The 19,158-nt window shown below is 41.3% G+C and overlaps 1 protein-coding gene across 5 annotated transcripts in view; it reads right to left on the bottom strand.

Annotated features, from left to right (window-relative positions):
* dagla (diacylglycerol lipase, alpha) overlaps window positions 1–19,158 on the bottom strand; it is a 485,173-nt gene that overhangs the window by 458,693 nt on the left and 7,322 nt on the right. Inside the window, exon 1 of one of the 5 annotated variants that reach the window (XM_078549080.1) lies at window positions 12,966–13,165. The exons of the other annotated variants lie outside the window; for them this stretch is intronic. The gene's annotated coding sequence lies outside the window, so the exon portion shown is untranslated. Of the gene's footprint in view, window positions 1–12,965; window positions 13,166–19,158 lie in introns of those variants that run through there. 5 annotated transcript variants of the gene reach the window in all.

The following is a 19,158-nucleotide window of genomic DNA, read 5'->3' as shown; positions in this document are numbered from 1 at the left end:
TTGAAAAAATTGAAACAAGTTTGAAGGCTGAAGATAATTTTAACCCTGCCAAGTTAAATAGATCATACTCTGAAAATTAAAACCAAAAATAAAATACAGTTACAGGGTCCAGAGGCATTGCAACTGCTGGAAATCTACTGGTTTAACTGAGTTAAGATTTAGTTCTTACCACAGAAATGGAATCTGCTACACTGTCACGTGATATTGGTACTGAAGTGATAATTTTTGAAAGAGAACCTAGGAGAAGTTATGACAATTGCTTTTACCGGTTATAGTATAGAAGCAATAAAACTACTGACATAGGACTCAATTACTATTCAAACAACAAATTTAAATTTACAAGTGAAATCAGGCCCCATTACACTACTGTGGAAAAAACTTATACATGTCTCAGTCAGGGTTGTACATAACTGGAAAAGCTTAGGGTATTTTTTTCTAAGTCTCAGCAGGAAACATTTTGCTCTGCCACAATTTACTTTTAATTTATACAACATAGGGGTCAAGGACAAATAGATCCATCAGAGCCAAAAGTCAAATTACAAAAATATACTACAAAAATATAAGGAAAAGATAGGGAGTTTGATGTGATCAATGCATCCGTAAGGAAAAATTCCTATAAGCAAATCTGAAACTGCAATGTCCCTTAAAATATCAAAAAAATCATTGACAAGTTTCAAAATTAATGGCCAAATTGCTTATATCAAAGAAATAGAATAGAAAAGAGAGAGGAAAATGCACATTACTTGAGAGAAATGCTATTTCAATTTTTACACTAACTGAACTTCTAATTTGCAAACATTGCTGTTCTGATAAAAAGCCAGGGTTCAAATCAGGCAGTGACCAATTTTCATGGTAACTATGTAAGCTGGCAGTAGAAGGATGGCACTGTATAAGCACATGTATTATACTATACTGGCTTCAAAACAAACTCAAAAACTGAGAGCATATGCATACACAAACCCTGGCTAACTGGATCAAGGAGATCTTGTGGCACAGTGGGTAGTGTCCCTGCATCTAAGCCAGAAGCTCTGGGTTTGAGTCCCACCCCAGGACTTGATGGCCAAGCAAGATGTGTTCATAATGTGGCCAAACAGGTTGAGTATCTACATGCAAATCCTTCGAACATATGCCACTGGTAAATGGTAAGAGGAGAGATTCCTGGAAAGAATGTTGGAGCCTCATCACGATCCAAAACTCCAGACTACAATATGCATTAAAGTGCATATTGCCACATCAACTGAGTGAACAGTATACACACCACACTACGTAAATCTCTTGGGTGTTTGCAATTTTATATTTGGCTGATTGAAATCCCCTTGAACCTATTTCTTTCCTCCACATATCCTCCTTCTTCATAAAGCAAACATTCTTTGGATATTGCTTAGGCAGTTTGTAGTAGCGTTATAATAGTCCTTTTCAAATTGGAAATGTTGAACTAGAGTACCTCCTACAACTTTCCACCTCTAACAGGTAGAGAGAGCATCTTGACCTCCTGGATGTGTCAGCTGCATAGGGTTAGGCCATCTCCTTTGCTGACCACTAGATCCCTATACATGGTATCCATTACCATCCTCAGAAGTCTATCTCTCAGATCTTAGAATAATAGCATATAAAGACATTTGATGCATCGTGGCCTGTGTTATGACCAGGTTAGGGTGAGCTGACTCCTCTCTTTGTCCCACTCCTGGGTTGGTTATAACAGAGTTTGAATTTTAAAAAAGATGCAATATTGCCAATTCAAACTGTACTTAACTATGTATAGCACAGTGTAAGAATTAAGCCAGCCATATCCCTTGAGTTAACAAGTAAAGAGTAGTTTTATTACTAAAATTCACTTAGGTAAAGATACGGAAATTAACAAAAGGTTTTAAAATGTACGAATATGTCCAACTTCTCACTAATGCAAAGAAACACGCACAACTTCCCCCAGCATACGTAAAAGAAATAAAACTTTATAGCGTCTCAGATATTAAAAGTTGACCAAGTTAAAAAAAGGTAAAGTCAGAAAAATTATTCACGGATTGTCTGAGCACTTGATAACAGCTAGAGAGTCACTTTCCACAGCGGCTACTGATATTTTGGCTTCTCATTGAAACAGTAGCTCTGTAGGCATGGCTGGTTGATTCTCTTTTCTCTTGAAGACAGTGAAGTTAAGTTGGAACGCTCCATTAAGAATTCTGTTTGCAGCAACGAGGTCCTCTGGTGGGTTTTCAAACCACAAACAGGCCTCAGCTTTGTTGAAAGAGGTTTGAGAGAGGGGGGATAAGGCTGTTGCCCTCATGTTCCTGTGGCAGTCTGTGTTTGTTATTTCAAATCCAATATATATTACACCCAATAGATGGGTCATGTGACCTCTCTCTGGTTTCAATCTGGGGTTTATCTTAGCCATTGTCTCAGAGCTCCGTTGACTCTGTCTCTCCAGAAAGAGGCTTGTGGCCTTCACAAATGCAACTCAATGGCTGCTGTAGGCCAGTGTCATTGGTTTGGCACAATAGCATATCTTCATAAGACCTGTGTCAGTGCTAGTTCTTCAGATGGACTTATCTTAATCAAATCAAATTTCGCTATCTTTTCTCAGTTTAATATTTTACCTTTTCAGATATTCAAATTATACTTTTAGTCTGTTCAATAGCCAATTGTGGTGAAATATTTTATTTTCTAAAAACTGAAAATATTTAACTTCTCCTTTCATTATTCCACTGATAATCCTGAGTCTACTCATCTTTTTCTCCCAATTCACAAAATCGCTATTGCAGATCTTAATGTTCTGTTCAAATAAAAGAGCCTCAATCTCTTTCAAACCTTTCTTCATAACTATAACATCACATTCCTTATTTCATTCTAGCAAAACTTTGCTATGCTCCTTTCATGGCCATGGAGTGTCCAAAGCTGCAACATCGAAACTGTGGGCAGAACAATGTCTTGTACAAACACAACATCACTTCCCTGCTTTTACAAATAACAACGCTATGTTGAAACCCAGAATTCAATATGCCTCCTTTATAGCCCTTTCCATCTGCACCCCCATCTTTAAAGATCAATGTATCTGCACTCAGCAAGATCTTTCTTCCATTCCTCCATAATTGAGAACCTTAACACTATTTTTGAATTTTGAGGTGATTAGTTTACACTAGTTTACAGGTCCCTATACAATTTCACCCTGCATCATTTACTTAGAATTGGACCATCACCTCTGCTATCCTTCAAATCTTTTCTCAGTGTGAACTGCGCTGGCTCCAGGTAAAGATCTCCATTTTCTTACAGGTTTCCTTACAACTACCACCTTTGAGCATGGCCATCCACTTTTCTAAATAACAATCCTTCTATGATGATAATCATCCCAAGCCTCGAGGTCTGTAGCTTAGTCACGTTTATCTTCTCCAGTTTCTAACTACTCAACTAACAACTCGGTTTTGGTTTCAACTCATTCTTTTCTTGATTTTGCTTTCAGACGGCAGCTGTTCATCATTCTGCCATTCACATCTCCTCTACACACACCTTTTGTTTCTTTACTGGTGCAATTGTCACTCCCTGTGGCCTTGCAACACTCACTCTTATGTCATTTAATCTCTGACTTCCACCCTTTCACAGACCTTCTCTTTGTTCTTTTACCCAAACCTCCACTCTTTCATAGAATCATAGAATGGTTGCAGCACATTGTGTCCATGCCAGCTCTTTGCAAAAGCAACTCACCTAGTCCCATTACCCCATCTTTTCACTGTAGCCATGCAAATTTGTCTTCAGATAATTATCCAAATTTCTTTTGAAGGCCTCAGTTAATTTGCCTCCGCAATTCTCAGGCAGTGCATTCCTGATCCTAACCACCCACTGCATAAAATGTTTTTTTTTTCCCTCATACGCTCACTGCTTCTTTGATTTGCCAATCAACTTCAAACTGTGTCCTCTGGTTCTCAATCCTTCCACCAACCCGAACAGTTTCTCCCTCTCTACTCAGTCCAGACACCTCATGATTTTGCACACCTCTATCAACTTTACCTGAATGTTCTCTTCTTCAAGAATAGCCCAGCTTCTTCAATCCATCTACATAACCAAAGTTAGTCATCCCTGGAACTAGTCTCATGAATATTTTCTGTACCCTCTCTAATGCCTTCACATCCTTCCTAAAGTTTGGCACCCAGGACTGGACACAATACTCCAGCTGAGGCTGAACCATAATTAAAACAGGTTTATCATAAATATCTTTCTTTTGTACTCTATGCCGCTATTTATACAGCTCAGGATCCCGTATGCTTTACTAACCACTTTCTTAACCTATGCCCCCCTACTGACACTTGATCCGCTTGACCCATCTCATTCCCCAGAATCAGATCCAGAAATACCTCCTTCCTCGTTGGACTGGAAACATACTGAACTATAAAATTTGCCTGAACACACTCTAGAACACAGGTGGCCATACAGTGGCTTACAGGCTGCATGCAGCTCTTTTAAACAGGGTGCGGCTAAATAGGCAGCTAATTGGCTACTGCCTGATTTATAGTTCTGCCACTTTTGTAAGTCTTGATCTGAATTTTTTTTGAAACTCTTTCGAGTTATCAACAGTCACAGATTGCAACTCTTTCGAGTACAATCACAGTTGTTGGTTTCCGGGAGTGGGACATGAACCCACAACCCTCTGATTCAAAGGCGAGGGTGCTATGAACTGAGCCACAGCTGACACCTCTTGAATTTTTTTTGAAACTCTTTCGAGTTATCAACAGTCACAGAGTACAACTCTTTCGAGTACAATCACAGTTCTTGGTTTTCCGGGAGTGGGACATGAACCCACAACCCTCTGATTCAAAGGCGAGGGTGCTATGAACTGAGCCACAGCTGACACCTCTGAATTTTTTTTGAAGGTGTCCAGAAAAGAGAACAAGACTAATTACTTAACATAAGTTAGTTGAGTTATGAGGAAACATTGGCTGCCCTAAAATGGCCACAAACAGCTTCACAGGAGAGAACTGGAGAATGGCAGTAGCACTTGGAGGAGTTGCTTGCCGGTCTGGCATATGGCCATGTGATCAGTGCCATTTTGGTGCAGCCTCTCTGGAGTCCCTAACCCACACTCTCGCCTCTGACTAGCAGCCTCTGTCCAGGAAAGGGAAGAAACAGTTTAATACAGAACAGAGGAATGTAAGAATGGACTGCATTGAGAGACAGATGCTCCGATTCAAACTTATTATTCAGTCAGTGGTTACAACTCCCGCCACCCCAAACCAATCCTCACACCACCACGTATAATCAATCTTTTTTTTCTAACCACTGGACTAATTCTCCGCAATGGAAGAGCAAGGCTGCTAAAGTAAGTTAAGCAGTAAGCAAAGTGAGCATGTGCTAGTTCTCTTTGTGTCTCAGTAAAGATTATGTGCTTTCAACACTATCTGGATTGTGTGTGAAGGAAGCCTGGAAGATATTATAATAGTTTTACAAAGTTTTCCTCACAAATGTGTGTACAAGAATAGTAATAAAAATGTCTCTAAAAGGTTGTTCGTGTCTTGCAACTCTCAAATGTCTGAAGATTATCATATGCAGCTCTAAGGTTCAGAAAGTTTGGCCACCTTGCAACTGGAAACTCTTGCCCCTCTCTGATCTTTATGCTATTGCTATTCCATTCTATTAGGATAATTCAAGTCCCCCATTATAACTACTGTATAATTCTTGCATCTCTCTGTAATTTCCTTGCAACTTTGTTCCTGCAGTAGTTCTGTTGCCTAATTATCAAATCCCCTATCACTAATGCTTTTCCAATCTTCCTCCAGCCATGGAATTGGCTCCAGCTGAACTCCCCAGAGAAACCATTCTCACTAATATTCAGAACTGAATACTGTTGGAGAATGAAATGCACTCAGGGACCCCTGCACTACCTACCTGCTCATCCTTGATGGCCTGGCAGTCACCTATTCACTCTCTCTCTATATACCCTTAAGCTGCAGATCGACCCAATGTGCTATCCAAGCAGCACGCTGTAGTAACATCAGCTGCTGCTTAAACTCTGAAAGCCGCAGCATGAACTGCTGTAGCTAATAACATCTCCTGTACCTCTGGTTGTCCAGGATACGAGATGCATCCTGGAGTTCTGACATAGAACAGGATGCATATTCCATAGGTCTCTGCTGCCCTGCCATGTCTCTGGTTATGAGACAATTAAACTTACTACTTAAATAAATGAAGAATCGCCAGCTACTCATCAATCAGCTGCTTCTCCTGTACTGTAATCACTTTATTTTATGGAGAGTTAACTTAACTCTTAGCCATATACCTCAGGTTTTAATAAAGAACCTTTTATTGTTACTATCCATTATTTAACTTGAACTTTATCCCTCAGATAAATTTACATTTCTATTTCAAACCTTTCCCAGTTCTGATGAAAAGTCATCACCTAAAGTGTTAACTGTTTCTCTCTCTTCACAGATGCTGCCTAACCTACTGAATATTTCCAGCATTTTCTGTTTTTGACTCAATATCAATGTCATCTTGGTTTAGTGACAGCACACTCACCTCCAAGTCAGAAGGCTCCCTCTAGAACTTGAGAAAATAATGTAGGTTAACACCTCGAATCAGCATTGAGGAAGCTACATGATTAGAGGCATGATCTTTCAGATAAGACCACGGCCCTACTGCCCTGCTCAGGTGTACATGAAGATCCTATGAAGAGCAGCAGGGAGCTCTCCCAGGTCCCGGCCAATATTCTTGCCTCAGTCATCACACAAAAACAGATTAATTAATAACTTCACATTTGATGTTCGTGTAAAGTTCTTTCTTTCCTTGTTCATAATGGGACAGTTCTTGATCTCTGTTCATTATTGTAATTTCCTAAGTGGCTGCAGAAATTTAACATTTCCTGTTTCATTCTTCTGCCCATGCTGTTAGTTGTGTTGAGTCAGATGATGTACTATTTTATGATGACAGCATTATACCTTGTAGGGCACAATGCATTACTCTGCTAAATTAGAGATGTTTTTAAATTTTCCTTCAAGTCTATAAAATGTAATAAATCGAAATAATTATTACTTGAAATAACAAGTTTAATTGTTCTTTGCAGATTAGAAGATGCCTGTATTTGAGAAATTCCTGTTCAAAAAAAGAGCATGACACCATTGCACTTCTTTCACGATGTGTTTTACAACTTTCAACACTCGAATGTAATGTCTGCATTGTGCCAGATATTCTCAAAAACTTGAGTTAATACTAAACACAGATACAGGTTGTGCAATAAGTACAAATCAGCAAAAGGGGCATGGGTTGTTTCACATCAAATCTGTATTACATGATGCATAGTCCAAACTATTCAACTTCACTGTCTGGCAGTATTATCATTTAGTTCTTCGGGTCTATAGCCAGTGAAAATCTGGAGAAGTCATGAGTATTTTGACTAAAATGAAACAATTTAATTAATGGCCATTGCCAGGTTTGAAAATTCAAAATAAAAACAGAAAATGCTAGAAACACTCAGCAGATCAGGCAATATCAGTGGAATGAGAAACAGAACCAACATTTCAGGTCAATGACCCTTCATCAGAACAATCAACGAGCCAAAACGTTAAGTCTGTTTTTCTCTCCACAGATGCTGTCTGACATTCTGAGTATTTCCAGTTTTTCTGTTTTTATTTCAGATTTCCAGCATCTGCAGTGGTTTGCTTTGACAATTCATAGTTCTTAAGTTTCAAGAGTTAAACTTTAAAACAACTGGGAATCCATCAGCAAAGCTGTGCAGCCGGACACCAATGACAAATACATTTTGCACAACATCTATAAAAATGTAACTGCACTAGAGGCCAAAACAGTTAATTAAAATTTCTGGTCTATGGATCCATCTGTACTGTTAGCAGCTTGAGTTTGTTTCTTGCCAAGAATAAAGGAATTTAGTATGCAAGTCACATGCACTCTAAACAAAACGAACAGCTTCCTTTATATATTTTCACAAGTCCAATCAAATCACAACTTAAGTCATGAAGAACAGATCAATAAAACAACTTTCAAATAGTAATAACTTTTGTAAAGTATGGACCTTATGACAAAAGTGCAAACCACTGCTTTCCTTGATGAAAGTTTTTCATTTTGTTGAATTGTATCATAAAATTAAGATAGGAAGGAGATGAAAATAACAAGCAGCAAATAGGGATAAATTTCCTTTCAGTCTTACCTCATGGTCTATGTACATTGCATTATGCAGGAAATAGTAGGGATATCAAAGTGGATAGCAATCAGTAATGGTCAATTTTTCTAGACATGATACAGCAACATTTTGCCATAAGAATAAAAAAAACTACAAACAACAAAAGCATAATGGAGTTTTATTTTACCAAGAAAAGGAAACGAAGAAAAAGAAACCAACTTAAATATAAATAGATAAAAGCAAAAAAACTGCGGATGTTGGAAATCCAAACCAAAAACAAAAATACCTGGAAAAACTCAGCAGGCCTGGCAGCATAATTTCCCACAGCTACCTTGACTACAGCTCCTCACAACCCACTTCCTGTAAGGACTCCATCCCATTCTCTCAATTCCTTCGCCTCCGTCGCATCTGTTCTGATGATGCTACCTTCAAAAACAGTTCCTCTGACGTGTCCTCCTTCTTCCTTAACCGAGGTTTTCCACCCACGGTGGTTGACAGGGCTCTCAACCGTGTCCGGCCCATCTCCTGCGCATCCGCCCTCACACCTTCTTCTCCCTCCCAGAAACATGATAGGGTCCCCCTTGTCCTCACTTATCACCCCACCAGTCTCCGCATTCAAAGGATCATCCTCCGCCATTTCCGCCAACTCCAGCATGATGCCACCACCAAACATATCTTCCCTTCACCCGCCGGCGGCATTCTGCAGGGATCGTTCCCTCCGGGACACCCTGGTCCACTCCCCCATCATCCCCTACACCTCAACCCCCTCCCACGGCACCTTCCCATGCAACCGCAGAAGGTGCAACACCTGCCCCTTTACTTCCCCTCTCCTCACCGTCCAAGGGCGCAAACACTCCTTTCAAGTGAAGCAGCATTTCACTTGCACTTCCCTCAACTTAGTCTACTGCATTCGTTGTTCCCAATGTGGTTTCCTCTACATTGGGGAGACCAAACGCAGACTGGGTGACCGCTTTGCAGAACACCTTCAGTCTGTCCGCAAGTATTACCTAGACCTCCCTGTCGCTTGCCATTTCAACACTCCACCCTGCTCTCATGCCCACATGTCTGTCCTTGGCCTACTACATTGTTCCAGTGAAGTTCAACGCAAACTGGAGGAACAGCACCTCATCTTCCGACTAGGCACTTTACAGACTTCCGGACTGAATATTGAGTTCAACAATTTTAGATCATGAACTCTCTCCTCCATCCCCACCCTCTTTCCGATTTTCCCCCTCTTTTTGTTTTTTCCAATAATTTATATAGATTTTTCTTTTCCCACCTACTTCCATTATTTTTAAGTATATTTCCATCCACTGTTTTATTTCTACCTTTTAGCCTATTTCGATCCCTTCCCCCCACCCCACCCCCACTAGGGCTATCTGTGCCTTGCTCGTCCTGCTTTCTACCCTTAATTAGCACATTCCTTTAGATAATATCACCACCTTCAACATCTCTTTGTCCTTTTGTCTGTGACATCTTTTGGTTATCTCCACCTATCACTGGCCCTCTATCCAGCTCTTCTTGTCTCCCCCCCCGCCCTACAACCAGCTTATATTTCACCTCTCTTCTATTTTTACTTAGTTCTGTTGAAGGGTCATTCGGACTCGAAACGTTAACTGTGCTTCTATCCACAGATGCTGCCAGACCTGCTGAGTTTTTCCAGGTATTTTTGTTTTTGTTTTAAATATAAATAGTTTTTAAAAAGTAGGCTGTATAATGAGGAAACTTTTCGCACAGCTTTGTTCTGTGAAAATTCTGATAGAAAACCAGAAAAGCAGATAATGAAAGTTCCAATGTAAATTCGAACAGGTCCATAACCAAGGTTCTCAGCAAAGAAAGAGATGGAGGGGGATAAATGGTGTTCAACATTGCAGGGTGCTGGTAACTAAAAATGTTGCACTTTCAAGCAGTTATCCCAGTTTTGTTAGATACATCTGGCTAAGGTGTTAGTCTGGGGACAGAGGAATAATCTGACTGAAACTTTGGTCAAGGAAGGTGAATAAACAATGAACGCTAGCAATTTGTTTTCCTCCTCTTCCCTCCCAATAAAAAGAGCACTCCCCCTCATGCTCCACCAGGGTACTCTAGCTTTACACTACCTCTCACATTCACTATTTATGCTCAATTTTACAGGTGGCAAATTACAGAAAAAAATTAATTTCTCTCAGCTAATTACTACTGTTATAAACAGCAAAATTTCTATTAAATCAATCTAATGAGCTTTAAAAATATCATGGTTTAATTTATTTTCGCAGGATACAGTTTAAATGAAATTCCAGTAACATTTAAAGGAATAATAAATGGCAATGTTCATGGTAACAAACTAAATTGTGTTACACACAGCAAGTTTTAATGAATCCACAGCTGCTTCAAGCATGATGCAATTAATTTTAAAAATCTTCTGCTACTTTACTCAAGTGTTTAAAGCTTTGAATCTTGGTATGCACTTTTCATTACTCAATTCATTACTATCCCCCAACCAATACAACACAGTTGGAACACATTGGAACAATAAGACAATTCTTCTCTGCCCCTCTAAAATGACACCATTAGAGGGTGAGACATGTTTCTTCAAATTCCCATTGCAGTACTAAGCTCTGCTTCACCTCACCACACCATTTATGATAAGTGCTGCTTTACCTTATACCCCTTTTCTACTGATAGCTATTAATTCCCCATTATTCATTTGCACTCAACTAGTTTCTCCCACACAACCTTTATCCATGTAACAGGCCCTGCTTCCCAAGAGCCACCCACACCCCCCATCACTTACTGGGAAGTCATAAGAGCTCCAGTTTATTCTTACCTCACCTCAATGAAACAATATGTTCTGCACATTAAAGTAACATTGAAACATATCTGAAAGATATAAACTCTATATAAATGCAAGTTTTACCTCTTATTCGATACTAATTAAAGGATTCAATGCAGATCAATTAAAAGTTGCTTTTCACAAAAATAGACAAATCCCTCATTATTGTCTATTTTCTGCATTTGTTCAAATGGCATGGACTCCTACTGCTGTTTCTCCGTTATTTTGTTTTTGTTTCAGACTTCCAGCATCTGATGTATTTTGCTTTTTACTTGCATTTAAAACATCAACCACTTTGATAACTACAGTAATGAAGTACTTAAAGCCCATTACGCACCTGAAAATCATTAAAACATTCACTTAAAGAAACTAACCCATAGAAAAAATTTGCCTTCAGCCAACTAATATGTTTTATTTTTCACAAGGTTGGTTAATTTCAGAAGTGCAAAGCACATGTACTCTTAACCTGAAGCTTTCAATCTTCATCCTGACAGCCATTTAAAGCCAAAATATGGGTGCAAGACTGACAAATTTGTAACAGGAACACAGCAATTTGGTATTCCTTAATTTAATTTAATTGAGATTTCTTTGCTTCATCCTGCATAAGGAAAAACAACATCTGCATTTTCTCTCCTCTTTGTTTTACATTCAGTACAGGAATTCTTCCAACTTAAAAGCTTTCTTGGCTATGTACACACAAATATTACATTGAGCTTCCTTTTAATTTTCCTTTCCTGAAGGTCTGATCCCTTGTTATGGAAGAGTTCCAAGGGTGTGCTTGCCCCTGGTATCTCTTCCAAGTAACTCATACAATTCATACATGAGCCTTAAGGGCAAAAATGCATAACTGCACACTGAGTAGGATTGCAAACATGAATTATTCCCACCCAACCCAGGAATGTAACAACAAAAGTTCTGATGAAATGCTAACTCTGCTTCTCTGTCCACAGGGTCTGACAAGTATTTTCTGATTTAATTTTGGGAATGAAGCTTTCTGTTGTAATTCCGCAACTACCATCTGCCTGCCTTCTCAAGTGGATGATGCACTATTCAAAGAACAGCAGAGTTCACCTGCCAACATTTATCCTTCAACCGAAACCAACAAAACAAAATATCTGGTCATTTACCTCATTGGTTTTTGAGGGATCTGACATACAAATTGGTGCCCTGTTTGCCTAAATAAAAAGGTTTCCTGAGTTGTAAAGCATAGGAACATAGGGACAGGAGAAAACCATGAAGCTCCTTAAGCCCATTCCATTATTCAATGAGATCATGGCTGATTTGTAACAACTTTTTGCACCTATTTTTGACCCATATCCCTAAGCACAAAGGAAGATGATTGTGGTTGTTGGAGGTCAATTGTCTCAGTTCTAGGACATCACTGCAGGAGCTCCTCAGGGTGGTGTCCTCAGCCCAACCATCTTCGGTTGTTTCATCAATGATCATCCTTCCATCATAAGGTCAGAAGTGGGGATGTTCACTGATGATTGCACAATGTTCAGCACCATTTGTGACTCCTCAGATACTGAAGCAGTCCATGTCCAACTGCAGAGAGACCTGGACAATATCCAGGCTTGGGCTGACAAGTGGTAAGTAACATTCATACCACACAAAGCCAGGCAATGACCATCTCCAACAAGGGAGAATCTAACCATCACCCTATGACATTCAATGGCATTACCATCACTGAATCCCAACTATCAACATCCTAGGGGTTACCATTGACCAGAAACTGAACTGGACTAGCCATATAAATACTCTGGCTACAAGAATAAGTCAGACGCTAGGAAAAAAAAAACTCACCTCCTGACTCCCCAAAGCCTGTCCACCATTTACAAGGCACAAATCAGGAGTGTAATGGAATACTCTCCACTTGCCTGGATGAGTGCAGCTTCAACAACACTCAATAAGCTGGACACCATCCAGGACAAAGCAGCCTGCTTGATTGGCACCCTTTCCACAAACATTCAATCCCTACACCATTGACAAACAGTGGCAGCAATGTATACCATCTACAAGATCACTGCAGAAACTCACCATGGATCCTTACACAGCACCTTCCAACCCACACTGCTACCATCTAGAAGGAAAAAGGCAACAGACACATGGGGACGTCATCACCTGGAAGTTCCCCTCCAAGCCACTCACCATCTTGACCTGGAAAGATATTGCCGTTCCTTCACAGTCACTGAGTCAAAATCCTGGAACTCCCTCCCGAACAGCTCTATGGGTGCACCTACACCACATGGACTGCAGCAGTTCAAGAAGGCAGCTCACACCACCTTCTCAAGGGCAATTAGGGATGGGCAATAAATGCTGGCCTAATCAGTGACACCCACATCCTATAAATGAATTTTAAAAAATACCTTGGGCTAACAAAAATCTATCAATCTTAGTTTTAAAATTAACAATTTATCTAGCATCAATCATCATTTGTGGAAAAGTGTTCCAAACTTCTACCACCCTTTGCATAAGGAATTGTTTCCTAATTTTATTCCTGAAAGGCCTGGCTCTAATTTTTATACTATGGCACCCCTAGTCCCATACCTCCCCCCTGCCTCCAGCTGGCAAAACTACTTTCTATCTACCCTATCTGTTCCCTTTAAAAACTTTGATCAAATCAACCTGAACCTTCTAAATTCCAGGGAGTATAGTCCTAGTTTGTTTAATCCTTCCTCATAACTTTACCCTTGGAGTCCAAGTATTATTCCAGTAAGGCTGCATTTGCTGTGTATCCACCTGGCAGCCACTCCACCCTTTTTAAAAATTATTTTCATGGGATGTGGGTGTCGCTGGCTAGGTCAGCATTTCTATTCCCCATCCCTAACTGCCCTTGAAAAGGTTATGGTGAGTTGCCTTCTTGAACCAGTCCATATGGTGTAGGTACACTCAGAGCGCTGTTAGGGAGGTAATTGCAGTGGAGGAACAGTGATATAGCTCCAAGTCAGCGTGGTGTGTGACTTGGAGGGGAACTTATAGGTGGTGGTGTTGCCATGCATCTGTTGCCCTTGTTATTCTAGATGGTAGAGGTCACAGGTTTGGAAGGTGCTGTAGAAGGAGCCTTACTGAGCTGCTGCAGTGCAGCTTGAAGCTGGTACACGCCACTGCCACAGTGCATCAGTGGCAGAGGGAGTGAATATTGAAGGTGGTGGCTGGGGTGCCAATCAAGTGAGCGGTTTTCTCTGGGATGGTGTTAAGCTTCTTGAATGTTGTTAGAGCTGCACTCATTCAGGCAAGTGGAGAATATTCCATCACATTCCTGACCTGTGCCTTGTAGATGGTGGACAGGCTTCTGGGAGTCAGGAGGGGAGTAACTCTTCACAGAATTCCCAGCCTCTGACCTGCTCTTGCAGCCACAGTATTTATATGGCTAGTCTAGGAGGTGGTCATTGCCTAGCATTTGTGTGGCATGAATGTGACTTGCTACTTATCAACCCAAGCCTGAATGTTGTCCAGGTCTTGCTGCATAAGGACAGGGACTGCTTCAGTATCTGAGTCGCTGTGAATGGTGAACATTGTGCAATCATCAGCGAACATCCCCACTTCTGACCTTATGTGGAAGGAAGGTCATTGGTGGAAGAGCTGAAGGTGGTTGTGCCTAGGACACTACCCTGAGGAACTCCTGCAGCAATGTCTCAGGACTGAGATGATTGAACTCCAACAACCACAACCATCTTCCTTTGCGCTAGGTATGACTCCAACCAGTGAAGAGTTTTCTCCCTAATTCCCATCAACTCCAGTTTCCTAGGGCTTCATGATGCCACACTCATTCAAACTCTTTCTTGATATCAAGGGCAGTCACTCACTCCTCGCTTCAGGAGTTCAGCTTGTTTGTCCATGTTTGGACCAAGGCTATAATGAGGTCGGGAGCTAAGTGGCCTTTGAGGAACCCAAACTGAGTGTCAGTGAGGAGGTTATTGTTGAGTAAGTGCCACTTGACAGCACTGTCAACGACACTTTCCATCACTTTGCTGATGATCGACGGTAGAATGATGAGATGGTAATTGACCAGGTTGGATTTGCCTTGCTTTTTGTGGACAGGACTTACCTGGGCAGTTTTCCACATTGAGGGTAGATGCCAGTGTTGTAGCAGTACTGGAACAGCTTGGATAAGGGTGCAGCTAGTTCTAGAGCACAAGACTTCAGTACTATTGTTGGAATGTTGTCAGGGCCCATGGCCTTTGCAATGGCCTTCAGCCATTTCTTGGCATCATTTAGAGTGAACTGAATTGGCTGAAGACTAGCATCTGTGATGCTGGGGACCTTAGGAGGATGGAGAGTTGGATTATCCACTTGGCACTTCTGGCTGAAGATCATTGCAAATGCTTCAGCCTCATCTTTTGCACAAATGTGCTGGCCTCCCCCATCATTGAGGATGAAGATATCTGTGGAGTCTCCTCCTCCAGTTAGTTGTTTAATTGGCTACCACCATTCACAACTGGATGTGGCAGGGCTGCAGACCTGATCCGTTGGTCATGGGATCACTTAGCTCTGACAATCACATGCTGCTTTCACTGTTTGGCATGCAAGTATTCCTGTGATGTAGTTTCACTAGATCGACACCTCATATTTAGGTATGCCTGGTGCTGCTTCTGGCATGCCTTCCTGCATTCTTCATTGAACCGTGGTTGATCACATGGCTTGATGGTTATTGTAGGGTGGGGATATACCAGGCTAAGAGGTTACAGAATGTGGTTGGATACAATTCTGCTGCTCTTGATGGCCCACTGCGCCTCATGGATGCCCAGTTTTGAGTCACTAGATCTGTTCGAAATCACATGGTCATAGCGCCACATAACATGGAAAATATCCTCGATATGAAGCCAGGACTTCATCTCCACAAGGACTGTGCGGTGGTCAGTCATACCAATACTATCATGGACAGATGCATCCGCGACAAGTAGATTGGTCAAGTAGGTTTTTCCCTCTTGTTGGTACCCTCACCACCTGCCGCAGACCCAATGTAGCAGCTAAGACCTTTATGACTCAGCCAGTTTGGTCAGTAGTGGTGCTACCAAGCTATTCTTGGTGATGGATAAAGAAGTCCCCCACTGAGAGTACATTCTGTGCCTTAACCACCTCAGTGCTTCCTTTGAGTAGTGTTCAACATGGAAGAGTACTGATTCATCAGCTGAGGGGCGGTAGGTGGTGATAACTTCGAGGCAACTCCCTCCCAACTCATACCACCGTGCCATCAACTCTGGTGGGTCTGTCCTGTCAGCGGGCAAGACATACCCAGGGATGGTAATGGTTGTGTCTGGGACGCTGTCTGTAGGATATGATTCTCTGAGTATGACTGTCAGGCTGTTGCTTGACTAGTCTATGGGACAGTTCTACCAATTTTGGCATAAGCCCCCAGATGCAAGGAGGACTTTGCAGGGTCGGCAGGGCTGATTTTGCCATTGTTGCTTCCCAGTTCGAAGACGGGTGATCCATCCAGTTTCATTTCTTTTTGTTGGCTTTGTAGCAGCTTTGATACAACCTACAACAGCTAGGCCATTTCAGGGAGCAGTTAAGAGTCAACCACACTGCTCCTGATCTGGAGTCACATGTAGGTAAACATGGTAAGGATAGCAGATTATCTTCCCTAAAGGACATGAGTGAACCAAATGGGTTTTACGATAATTGACAATGGTTTCATGGTCACTATTACCGAGGCTAGCTTTTTAATTCCATATTTATTCACTGAATTCAAATTCCACTATCTGCCATGGTTGGATTTGAACCCCAGTCTCTAGAGCATTGGCCTGGACCTCTGGATTACTAGTCCGGTGAATAATAAAGTTACACAGTTGAAACAATCCTACGAAACATCCCCGAGAAAAAAAACCCACTTGGTCAGAACACACAAGTAAACTACTTGGCAACACCTTACTTATAGATTTTAACTATAAAATTCCAGTAATATTACCCAAGGGAATAACTGCTGTTACTTTAGTAAAGGTATACCACACGACTTTCACTCTCTTCCACTCTGCTGTGGAAATCCAAAAAAAGGTTCAGAAATTGATTGCTTTCTGAAATCAAAGACTTCTCTGGCTTGAAAGCTCAGTGGCTTCTTCAAATTCGCAACTTCACAAGAGCGGAGGTGGTGAGGGCTTAGTAGAGAAGCAGCGAGTGGAAGCAGTGAGGGCTCGGGAGAGGGGTGCTAAGCGAGAGGCAGCAAGCAGGGTGGCGAGAGCTCTGGAGGGGGTTGTGGCCAGCAGAAGTTCAGGTTGGGGGCACAGAAAACAGGCTGGAGGGGGATGGCGAGGGCTCAGGGGAGGGGCAATGAGCACAGGTGGACATCAGGCACACACAATGACATCATGATGGGAGAAACCACACATGCCGGCAGACAGAATGGGGGCCAATTGTGCATACGCAACTGTTCCTGTTAGGAGTTGGTGTTCTAGTAAATCTACACAGTACTCCCTCCAAGACCAATATATCCTTCATAAGGTGTTGTGCTCAGAACCGCTCGCAATACTCCAGACGTGGTCTAAGTAGGCCTTTTCCCCTTTGTATTCTATTCCTCTGGATATAAATGCCAGAATTCCATTGGGCTTTTTGATTACTTACTGTTTCTGTTCATGATATTTTAATGATCTGTGTACCCAGACCTGCACTTTGGAATGTCCTGAGGAAGTGAAAAACGCTATACAAATGAAAATTCTTTTACCAGTGCCTGCATAGGAGATTGAACACACAGCCTTCCTGGGCTTTATCCATGGCTCAGCTATATGCTTAGTAAGTTATTAGGGAACAATTATAGTTTTTTTTTTCCAATCAACTGGGACAATAAATCTGAAATGAAACAATTTTTTTTTAAGCAAGCTATATCATAAAATCTTACTGTAAAATGCTCCAACTATAACTAGACTGTACACTGCAATAAGTAATTCCTTTTTCAGCAAATAAACACCTCGAGCAATGTTGGGAAAAGTTTAAAATCATGCATGGAAATCTAACCCCAAAGGTAAGCCAAATCCTAACAGCCAAAAAAATTCAACTTTTCTAAACTAATAGTCATTTGGTAGTACAGAACTTGTGTATTGCTGAAAAATAAGAGATATGTTGAAACTTTTCATCTTACACTCATCATGACACTTCACAAGAATACCAATGTAAGGAGAAAACAATAATTTATATTGTATGAGAAGAGAGTGCTGATTGGTTGGCAAGTGGACACTGATTGGTAGAGGCATTGGATGGAGAATGCACCTGTGAATGTGACTGGCAGTTAACTGCCAAGCATTGTTTGAAATTTAAACCAGGCAACTTGACCCTGATTGGTCAAGGCACTGCCCTGAGGAATGAGTCAGCAAATGGCTGTCACCTGTTTTGTTTAGGTGAAACAGGCACAATGTGTGTACATGTTCTTTCTATCTGCAAAGAACAAGGCCCTGTGTATTAATGTATGTAGCTTCCGGCACATGCAAATGTGCCACACTGCAAGCCCAAATGGACAACCTTAAATTGGCTTCTAAACTAAATTCAACTTTCTTTAAATGACTGTACATGACAATTGTATTTTTTTCCATGTGTTGCAGTAATGGAATTGGAGAGCATTTGTTCCAGCCCTTTCAGAAATAATTTGAACTACTTTAAAAAATTAGCATTTCAAGGGTGTGACTTAAAAATTATGTTACCTAATTGACAAGGCATGCACTAATTATGCTAGAATTCCCATAAGATTCAATCTGCCAATTCCATTAAATGAGGTTAATTTAAACTCTCAAATTCAATGAGAGAAACAATATTCTGACATGAACCCACCTAAACATCAAGTAATAGTCCAGTCTGCAAACCAACTAGAGTTTTGATTTTCATATTTTCAGTATCTACTAAAAGCAATTCACGAAACTTTTTTTAAAAAAATGCAAGCTGCTTTACGGAATCAATTAGTTCAACTGCTAAGTTACCAACTCCTAAGTGACACGTCCCCAGGACCTGATGGCCTACATCCCAGGCTCTTAAAGGAAGTGACAGTGGAGATAGTGGATGAATTGGCTATAATATTCCAAAATTCCCTGGATTCTGGAAAGATCCTAATGGATTTGATAAATGCTAATATAATGCCCTTACACCAAAAGGTGGGGGGGAGAGGGGGGGAGGGAGGTGGAGTGGGGAGAGGAGGTGGAGTGGGGAGAGGAGGGGGGAGAGGAGGGGGGAGAGGAGGGGGGAGGGGGGAGGGGAGAGGAGGGGGGAGGGGGGAGGGGAGAGGAGGGGGGAGGGGGGAGGGGAGAGG

This window comes from Cetorhinus maximus, chromosome 9 (assembly GCF_964194155.1).
Source record: "Cetorhinus maximus chromosome 9, sCetMax3.hap1.1, whole genome shotgun sequence".
In the NCBI taxonomy this organism is placed as follows: Eukaryota; Metazoa; Chordata; class Chondrichthyes; order Lamniformes; family Cetorhinidae; genus Cetorhinus; species Cetorhinus maximus.
Note: the sequence above shows the minus strand (reverse complement) of the source record. Positions and strands in the feature narration are given on the sequence as shown.